The following is a 10826-nucleotide window of genomic DNA, read 5'->3' as shown; positions in this document are numbered from 1 at the left end:
TGAAAAAGCGAGAATTTAAAATATCCTAACTTGTTTACAAGAATGAAGTTTCTGAACCTGGTCTTATGTTGGTTTTCCTCAGTGTGGTTGTTAAAAATATAAAACCCTTCTCCTCAGGCTCCATCCCATTTTTTAAGGGACAGGACTTGAAAGTGTTCAAAATAACAAAAACAAGCACAATAGAGATGTAGAAATAAAAGAATAGAATTATAAATGCACTGGGTGGTGTTGTTGTTGCTGATGATGATGAATATAACCACTAAAATAGAGTAAGAAGGGAGTTTGTCTTTTTCATGCAATGGAGCATGATGGGAAACCAGTCTGTGTAAGGTCCTGGATAGTAAAGAGTTGTAGACAACAGGATCCCCCCCCACCTCAAATCCTGGTGAGGGGAGGGCAAATCCTGACTACTGATAATAGTCCTTTCATAAAAAGGAAAAGCAAAAAAAAAAAAAAAAAAAAAAAACATATTTTAGGTGCCTGGAACAGTTTTGAATATTTTCCCAGCATTCAAGTGGCCCCAGAACTCTCGGTCTATTGGAAAATGCCTGGTTGGTCCCAGAAAGAGAAAAAAGCCCAACTGGAATAGAGACTCGTCTTTCTGAGCAGAGTTGAAGGTTCTACTTATGAGCACGGCAAGGCTCCTTCTCACACTTCTGTGCTGGACCAGCATGCCTGCCTTCTTGCAAAGGCAGCTTTAATACCCCTCCTCCACAGAAGTAACATTGTGCTTAATCAACTAATTCTGTTAAACACTTGGAAGAGGAGATGTGTGTGATTGAAGTTACCGCAATCCCAAGGAGAGAAAGAACCAGAAATGTGTGGTCTCTGCTTTAGTCTGCAGATCAATGCAGAATTAATGTGAATAGCCCTGCCAAGCACACCATCACAGCACACAGGGCTGTGCCTGCAGATCGGCTTGCACTTAAATCTAAAGATCAGAGCAGCTTAGAAATTTTGGCTCTCTACTTCTGCTTACTTATTCCTTAAGGATCACAGCTGATGATTTCAAAGAGACCACAAACAACTGTCTATTCATTTGCTCTTTTAGTCTGTGATCAGTTCATATAGGCATCTCTCTAAAACCACTTCTTCTATTAGGATCACATGGGTCACAGCAGGACATTTCAAAACAGAGGTCCCCAAGAACATTAAGAAATAGGTTGCATATGCACATTTATTACTTCCAATTGCTTAAAAAAACAGTGGGATTTTAACCTCATTCCTTTTTTTTCCTCTTAATAAAATAACTGCTGGTTGAAAATGTATCTTGTTATTAAAAAAAAAAAACAGAACCAAAATGCACATCCTTTTCTCAAGTTATGAATGAGCATGTATAGGAAATGCACCTACATAATGGTCAAAATTTGAGGAGCTGGACATTCCATGAGGATATAAAGATCAAGGAATGATTTGAATGCAAAAGATGGTGACTGTGTAAGGAGCGTAGGGTCTTGCCATTAGGTCTTCGTAATTTCCCTGAGTCTTTCATAATTATCGATAGTCAAATATATTTAAACCTCCATGATTTGTCCTTCCTATGGCTTATCATTAGCTTAGTACAGTGTGTATGATAGCTAGGCAACATGCTGACTCTCCATAATATTCACTGTCCCATTCAATTTTATCTGCTCAGGGTCCTTTCTAGCTATTAAACATCACTGAATCCATTCTTATATTCCATTTTCCACCAATGCCTTGGGGTCTCGTTCCGAGGATGGTTGCAGCCTCATGACCACTCTCTCCTTCCTACCTGGCCTTGCCTTGAATCTCCTCTTCAATTCACACTTCTGGAGCTGCTATTGTCCTACCCAGGAATCCTTCCCACAACTCATTTGAACTTTTCCCCTCTGCTCATGAGACCCAAATATTTTAACTCTGCATAAAAGTTGCTGTGTGAACAAGTGCTGCATTCCCTTAGAAGACACACCCCCAATGACCTAACCAATCGCACTCGTTCTTACCTCTGAAAAGTTCCACTACCTCCCAAAAGCACCATGGCTGGGTACCGAGCTTTTAACACATGGACCTTTGGGGAATATTCCAGATTCAAACTACAGTGCTCACTTGATTTGTAACTCCATCCTCTACCCTACTGAAAGGCCTAGGAATGACATCCTAATGCCAGAAACCAAGGGATTGTTTCAACCTCATTGAATTTTCTCCCTTGATTTCCACTTTGGGCTTCTTCATCTTTACACTTCTGTGCTTTCTGTGAGTCCGTGTTGAGAGGGTCCTTCACATTCCTCTCCCTTCTGTTAGGCACTTCCCTGGGCTCCTCCTCTGTTTTCTTTCTTTTAATAGTGGTATCGTCTTGAAGTTTCATTGGCTTTGCCTTTCTGTTCTTAGCACCTCAGAGACTTACTCATCCTGCCTGGCTTCCATTATTTTCTGTGTTGACAACTATCAGATATGTTTCCAGTCCTATCCTCTCTGAACTCCCCCTGGCTCTGCAGCGTCCTCCTGGATCCTTTCAATTTGACACCCACTATCACCACATCCTCAGCATGTTTGGTGCCCCACTCAGTATTGAACCAGTTCTTTGTCCTTTGCACCATGACTTCCTTGGGCATGTATAATGACTCTTCTACATTCTTTATAAATCACTACTGACCACATCTCTTTCCTATGCAACCCCGTGTTGTCAATAAGACAACTCAAATCTGTCAACATGGCTCTTAGTGCCACCTTATAGTGATTCCAACCTGAGTGTCCATTCTCCTTTTCCACCATTCCCAAACACAGCCCTTCTCCCTGTTCACACTGGAACACCCCAGATCTGCAAACATGCTACTGACTTTCCCACCTTTATTCCTTGCTCACAATGTGTCCCCTTCCAGTATGCTTAATTCATCATGCTTTCCACTTCCTTTTGAGGCACCATGCATATCATGGCATGCTGACCATACCAGCTCTGCCCACTGTGTCTGATGTGTTTATATTTCCCAGCTTCAGGAAGTGTTGATTGTTGATAGGTGGCAGATGAGTTCTACTTATGGAGATGATAGTGGTTAAAGAGAGCTCCAGAGTGAAATTCATACCTTCTTCCTGGGGGAATCGCACATCCTATGTCTATTTGATTCTGGGTTATAGAAGCCTAGACCCCTTTACCCAGTTAAGGACAATGGGCCATTCTAACTCCATGAATCACCAGAGGGTGAGCAGAGACCTTAACTGTGGACACAACAGAGCCCAAATTTCCCATCTGCCAAATTCTGCTCTCTTCATTCCCTCATAGGTATTGATCTTGAGAGCACTCCCAGGAAAGTTCCTGCATTCAGATATCTGTCTTAGGGTCTACTTCTTGGGGAACCCAATCTGCAACAATATCCTTTCCTGAATTTTATAGATAAACTGTTGAGGTATATTCTGAATTTCTATGACATTTTGTTGATGTGGGTAGAATAAGATTCAACCCATTAAAATAGAGTTTATTCTAGACTTTTGCATTTGTACTAGATTACTAGCTCCTAGAGGAAAGAGGATACACCTTTCTGATATCCTCCACAATACTGGCCTCAGGGTATTTGCTCAGCAGTGGACACATGACATTGTTGACTGATTGAGAGCACCCTTTGCAATGACTCCACTTTAGAAACAAATTCCTTCTATACCCTACTCTTAACCTTATTTATGTCATGTATCAGTCTGGTTGGCCACAGAACAACTGAAAAATCAGTCTCTTAAAACAACAAAGGTTTGTTTCTGACTCATGTTATGTGCCTACTACAGTTGAACTAGACATTTAATTTCCTTTCATTTTATTCTCCTTCCAGGACTCAAGCTGACAGAAAAGACACTCTCCAGAACATTACCAGTCTCTGTTGCCAAAAACAAAATAAAACAACACAACCAAAAAACACAAAGCAAAACAAAACCAGAAAACTTCTGAAGGGGCTCACTGCATCGATCAAATGCTCTGGCTCAGAGTGGTGACATGACACTTCTGTTTGCACTTCTGGTTGGAAGAAGTCACAACATCATCACCAAATGCAAAGGGGGTGCTGAGAGTGTGATCCATGTGGTGGAATGACAGGAAGCTGAAAGAATTCAGTGAACAGCTCCAAGACTGCCATATATCATTGTAAAACTGTGTCCTCACACTGAGTGTGCAGGGTCTGCCATATCTTCCCTTGGCATCAAGAGCCCAGTCACACACTATAAGTGTTGCTACATCCACAGACACCTTTCCTGAATCCAGCCAGCACTGTGGTTATTGAGAAGCCCAGAGTAGAGATGGAGGAAGGAAGTTGCTGGAGAAGGAGGACTTGTCTTGCATATCTACCATGGGAGAATTTGCCCTGGATATAGGTTTTTCCCTCTTGAAGAAAGGTAATGAGGCTGGAACTAATGAAGTACCCTGAGCTCCCACTGGAAATTTACTTTGACCAAGGGAAAGACCAGTCTGTTTGTGAAAAGTCAGAATTTTGATGCACACATAATACACACATACACACACACATGCACATACATGAAGCAGTCTAACATGGTATTTTTTAATACAGTCTGAACTTGGTAGTCTAAGTAGCACAGCAAGGCCCTATAGAGACCTATATCAGTGATAGGCAATTAGCACAGTTTTTCTTTATTAATTGCCCTTTTAGAGTAGTTAAAATCAAATTTTTAATATCAGTCTCTTCTATCTAATTTGTGGGTCTAAATTTGCATTACTTATAAAGAAAGGGCTTGTTAGCCAAAGTTTTGTAGAGTTGCAGGGTTGAATAGTAGATGGTATGAAGTTTCCTTACTTATTTCTGTACAATAAGTAATGCACATATAAAAATGGGATACATTATATGTTCCCCTTATTTCCTGAAACATTTCTAGACCAGGTACAGAGGAAGAAAAAACCTGTTTAATTGTTCAAATGATTGAAAACCTGATGTGCTCGTCCAGCGAGTACAATGAAGACTCGGCTCTCAGATGGAGTTTTATGGTCTTTATTTTTATGGGAGAGCTCTGAGCTGAGTGTCTGGTTCTTCTTTCTCTGCCACCACCACCACCTTCTTCTTCTTCTTCTTCTTCTTCTTCTTCTTCTTCTTCTCTCCGCGCAGCTCTCTCTCTTTGCTGCGGAAAGTATGCAGCTTTCTAGGATGTAACAGCCAATCATCTAATGGGTCAGGCGTTTGGCTCGTGGACACTTAATGGTGGGTAATGAGGACATGTACTGATCATGAGCTAAGCACGGACGGGGAATAGATCAGTCAGTCAATAGAAAGCACTTCCTTAAAGTTGTTTTTCTTAGCGGTTGGGATTCTCGGTGCCATCTTAGGGCGAGGCCAGCTACCACTGCGGTCCCTACAGGGCAGTGGCCTCCAACATCTCCCCCTTTCTGTTTTATTAATGGGCTTAGGATCAGGTCATCATGATAGCTCAAGTGGCGAGCACCATCCTAACCCATCATTGGAATTCTGACCTCCAGGCGTCAGAACCCTGTCTTAGGTTGGTAAGGGCCCCCGTGAGCCTATCTGTGACTCTGGATCCCCGGGATCATGCCTGTCTTAGGTTGCATAACAGCAGAACATATTCTTACCTGTCATTGGTATCTCACCCCTCTTGGGATGAGGACCTGTCTTAGGTTGATATATGTCTCTGTTTGCTTACCCGTCATTGGCTACCGATCCAGCATATTTAGCCACACCTGGGGAGATGTGCCAGTTTCAAGCACCATAAGTGCCATTTTGATGATCTGACGTTCTCCCTGTTGTTGGCATCTTACGTGCATAAGGCATCGGATCATTAGCCCAAATCCCAGTACCATAAGTATTCCAGGAGCCATGATGTCTGCCCATGCTTTAGTAAAACTGAAGACGCTTTTGAGTGATTTGAAGATTGTTGAAATAGGTTCAATGTGAACTCTAGTAGAGTTCATTTTAATAATCTCTAATCCTAATTGAGTAGTAAGGTTATCAAGAGTATAAGACCAGTTTGAGGTAAATGTCTTCTTCTTTTTCTAGCGTATCTGTAAACATTGGCCTCAGGTTAGTTAAGCACCCGCGAATCATCGTCCAAATTGCGCTCGTGCCCACCGGCAATGGTTCTACTTTCTCCCTCTTTCTTAGATCCTCTCCTAAGTGATCCCACTGTGGTATATTTAAGAGTCCCTTATCTAAAAACCATTGTGCAGCTTCTTCTATTGTCCTGAGGAAAAGCCTCGCAGTCTTTGTTTTTAGAGGTGTTCCATTTGCTTTTAATAAGTCTCTAAGCGAACCCTCCATTCTGATCCGTGATGTTTTGCTGCCCATTTTCTAAGGCTTTAAATGCTAACCACTCTACAATGCTAAGCCACACTAAAATAACTAAAAACAATAATGCTCTGCAACAATACAATGCAACCAAAGACATGGACTCTTGACAAACAACAAAAACACAAAATCTTATTATTTTAATACCTGGCCAGTCCACTGGGGGTTACTTTACCCAGCTCCCTGTACCTGGGCCCTCTTTGACCCAGCTCCACTGGGGGTTACTTTACCCAGCTCCCTGTATACTGCTTTAACCTTTCTTGACTTATTTTATTTGACTTGTTTTAGTTTTAACAGCTGCTTTACCTGGATATTACTTACCCCTTTTTGTGACAGTGCGAGAGGTCCTGGGTTTCGGCACCACTTGTCTCGTCCAGCGAGTACAATGAAGACTCAGCTCTCAGATGGAATTTTAAGGTCTTAATTTTTATGGGAGAGCTCTGAGCCGAGTGCCCGGTTCTTCTTTCTCCGCCGCCGCCGCCGCCTCCTCCTCCTCCTCCTCCTCCTCCTCCTTCTTCTTCTTTCTTCTTCTTCTTCTTCTTCTTCTTCTTCTTCTTTCTTCTTTCTTCTTTCTTCTTTCTTCTTCCTCACCGCACAGCTCTCTCTTTTCGCCGTGGAAAGTACGCAGCTTTATAGGATGTAACAGCCAATCACCTAACGGGTCAGGGGTTTGGCTCGTGGACACTTAAAGGTGGGTAATGAGGACATGTACTGATCACGAGCTAAGCACGGACGCGGAAGAGATCAGTCAGCCAATAGAAAGCACTTCCTTAAAGCTGTTTTTCTTTGCAGTTGGGATTCTCAGCGCCATCTTAGGGCGAGGCCAGCTACCACTGCGGGCCCTACAGGGCTGTGGCCTCCAACACTGATGTCATATAAAAAGACGGAAAATCAGTAGAATAGAAGAAGGGGATTGAAGGGGAAGGTGAAAGAACAGAAAAAGAGGAACTGCAGAATGAACTTGACCATGTGTACACCTATGAACATGCCAGTGAATTCCTTATCTACGTACATCTATAAACACCAATTTTAAAATGTTAGATAAATAGAAAGACCAGTATAATAAGGGTAGAGGAACAGGGAGAGGGAGAAAGGGAGGGAAAGAGGAAGCATTGGAGACCTAAATGAAGCAAATTATACTCCAAACATTTAGGATTATGTCAAAGTGAACCACTATTATGCACAACTGTAAGGCACTAACAAAAACATTTAGAAAAGAAAACCTGGGTAGGAAATTTCAGCCTGAAAATAGCATCCCATAAGAAATCGAGGATTTTTGGACACTGGTGTATATTATATTTTGTGCTTTAGCACTGTCCAATAGAACTATTTTTTTGGTTTGTTCCAATTAGGTATACATGACAGTAGAATGCATGTTGACACCTTGTACACAAATGGAGCATAACTTCTCATTCCTCTGGCTGTACATGGTGCTGAGTCACATGGGTCGTGTGACCATACATGTATATAGGGTAATGATGTCTGTCTCATTTTACCATCCTTCCCATCCCCACTGCCCTACCTCTCTCCTCACTCCCCTCTGCACAATCCAAAGTTTCTTCTTTCTTCCCTTAACCCCCACCCTCCCATTATGGATCATCATCCACTCACCAGAGAAAACATTCAGCCTTTTTTTGGGTGGGATTGGCTTATTTCACTTAGCATGATATTCTCTAGTTCCATCCATTTACCAGCAAATGTGATCATTTCATTTTTCTTTAAGGCTGAGTAATATCCCATTGTGCATATGTACCACATTTTCTTTATCCATTCATCTATTGAAGGGCATTTAGGTTGGTTCCATAGTTAAGCTATTGTGAATTAAGCTGCTATAAACACTAATGTGGGCTGCATGACTGTCATATGTTGATTTCAATTCCTTGGGTATAAATCAAGGAGTGGGATAGTTTGGTCAAATGGTGGTTTCATTTCAGGTTTTCTGAGGAATCTACATACTGCTTTCTACACTGATTGTACCAATTTGCAGTTCCGTCAGCAATGTATGAGTGTACCTTTCCCCCCGCATTCTCACCAACACTTATTATTGCTTGTGTTCTTGATAATTGCCATTGTAACTTGAGTGAGATGAAATCTTAGAGCAGTTTTGATTTACATTTCTCTAATTGCTAGAGATGATGAACATATTTTCATATGTTTGTTGATCGATTCTATTTCTTCCTCTGTGAAGTGTCTGTTCAGTTTTTTAGCCCATTTATTTATTGGTTATTTGTTTCTTTTGGTGTTAAGTTGTTTGAGTTCTTTATATATCCTGGAGATGATTGCTCTATCTGAGGTGCATGTAGTAAAGATTTTCTCCCATTCTGTAGGCTCTCTCTTCACATTCTTTCTTATTTTCTGAGAAGAAGCTTTGTAGTTTGAATCCATCCCATTTATTGATTCTTACTTTTAATTGTTACACATGGGAGTTTTGTTAAGGAAGTCAGGTCCTAAGTTGACATGATGGAGAGTTGGGCCTACATTTTTCTTCTATTAGGCACAGGGTCTCTGTCCTACTACTTAAGTTTTTGATCCACTTTGAGGTGTTTTTTTTTTTTGGTAGGGTGAGAGATAGGGGTTTAATTTCATTTTGTTACAAATTTTCCCAGCACCATTTGTTGAAGAGGTTACCTGCTCTCTAGTGAATGTTTTTGGCGCCTTTGTCTAATATGAGATAACTGGATTTATGTGGGTTTGTCTCTGTGTCTTCTATTTTGTACTATTAGTCTACATGTTGATTTTTGTGCCAGTAGTATGCTGTTTTTGTTACTATTGCTCTATAGTATAGTTTGAGGTCTGGTATTGTGATGTCTCCTGCTTCACTCTTCTTGCTGAGGATTGCTTTAGCTATTCTGGGTCTTTTATTTTTCCAAATGAATTTCATGATTGCTTTCTCTAGTTCTGTGAATAATGTCTTTGGGATTTTAATAGGAATTTCATTAAATCTGTATAACGGTTTTGGTAGTATGGCCATTTTGACAATATTAATTCTGCCTATCCAAGGGTATGGGAGATCATTTCATCTTCTAAGGTCTTCTTCAATTTTTTTCTATAGTGTTCTATAGTTTTAATTGTAGAGATCTTTCACCCCTTTTGCTAGATTGATTCCCAAGTATTTTATTTTACTTTGTGAGGCTATTGTGAATGGGGTAGTTTTCCTAATTTCTATTACAGTGGATTCATCAGTGATATATAGAAATGCATTTGCTTTATGGATATTGATTTTATATCCTGTTACTTTGCTGAATTCACTTATTAGTTCTAGAAGTTTTCTGGTGGAATTTTTTGGATCTTCTAAATATAGAACCATATAGAACTTCTAAATTTGTCCTTGGCAAATAGTCATAGTTTGAGTTCTTCTTTTCCTGTTCATATCCTTTTAAATTCTTTGCTCTGTCTAATAGTTCTGGCTAGAGTGTCAAGGACTGTGTTGAATAGAAGTGGTGAAAGAGGGCATCCCTGTCTCGTTCCAGTTTTTTGAGGGAATGATTTCAGTTTTTCTCCATATAGAATGATGTTGGCCTTTGACAGCATTGATAGCTTTTACAATGTTGAGGTGTGTTCCTACTATCTCTAGTTTTTCTAGTGTTTTGAACATAAAGAGATGCTGTATTTTGTCAAATGCTATTTCTGCATCTATTGAGATAATCATATGATTCTTAACTTTAAGTCTATTGATGCGATGTATTATTTTTTTTATTTCTGGATGTTGAAGGAACCCTGCATCTCAAGGATGAATCCCACTTGATCATGGTGCACTATATTTTTAATATGTTTTTTTATGTGATTTGTCAGAATTTTATTGAGAATTTGTGCACCTATGTTCATCAGAGATATTGGTCTGAAGTTTTCTTTCTTTGATGTGTCCTTGTCTGGTTTTGGTATCAAGGTGATATTAGCCCCATAGAATAAGTTTGGAAGGATACCCTCCTTTTCTATTTCCTGGAATAATTTGAGAAGTATTGGTGTTAATTTTTCTTTGATGGCCTGGTAGAACTTGGCAGAGATCTATCTGTTCTTGGACTTTTCTTAGTTGTTAGAATTTAATGGCATCTTCTATTTCATTGCTTGAAATTGATCTGTTTAAATTGTGTATGTCCTCCTGATTCAGTTTGGGTAGATCATATGTCTCTAGAAATTTGTCAATGTCTTCAAGATTTTCTATTATATTCGAGTATAAATTTTCAAAACAGTTTCTAATTATCTTCTGTCTTTCAGTAGTGTCCATCATCCATCATGATATTTCCTTTTTCATCATGAATTTTAGTAATTTGCATTTTCTCATTCTCTTTGTTAGTGTAGCCAAGAGTTTATCAATTTTATTTATTTTTTCAAAGAACCAACATTTTGTTTTGTCAATTTTTGCAATTGTTGCTTTTGTTTCAATTTCATTGATTTCAGCTCTGATTTTAATTACTTCCTGTCTTCTACTGCTTTTGGTGCTAATTTGTTTTCTTCTCTTTCTAGATCTTTGAGATGTAATGTTAGGTCATTTATTTGTTTACTTTTTATTCTTTTAATGGATGAATTCAATGCATTGAACTTTCCTCTAACTACTGCCTTCATAGTGTCCCAGAGATTTTG

The sequence above is a fragment of the Sciurus vulgaris genome, assembly GCF_902686455.1.
Source record: "Sciurus vulgaris genome assembly, chromosome: 12".
In the NCBI taxonomy this organism is placed as follows: domain Eukaryota; kingdom Metazoa; phylum Chordata; class Mammalia; order Rodentia; family Sciuridae; genus Sciurus; species Sciurus vulgaris.
The sequence above is the reverse complement of the archived record's forward strand: the minus strand, read 5'-3'. Positions refer to the sequence as shown.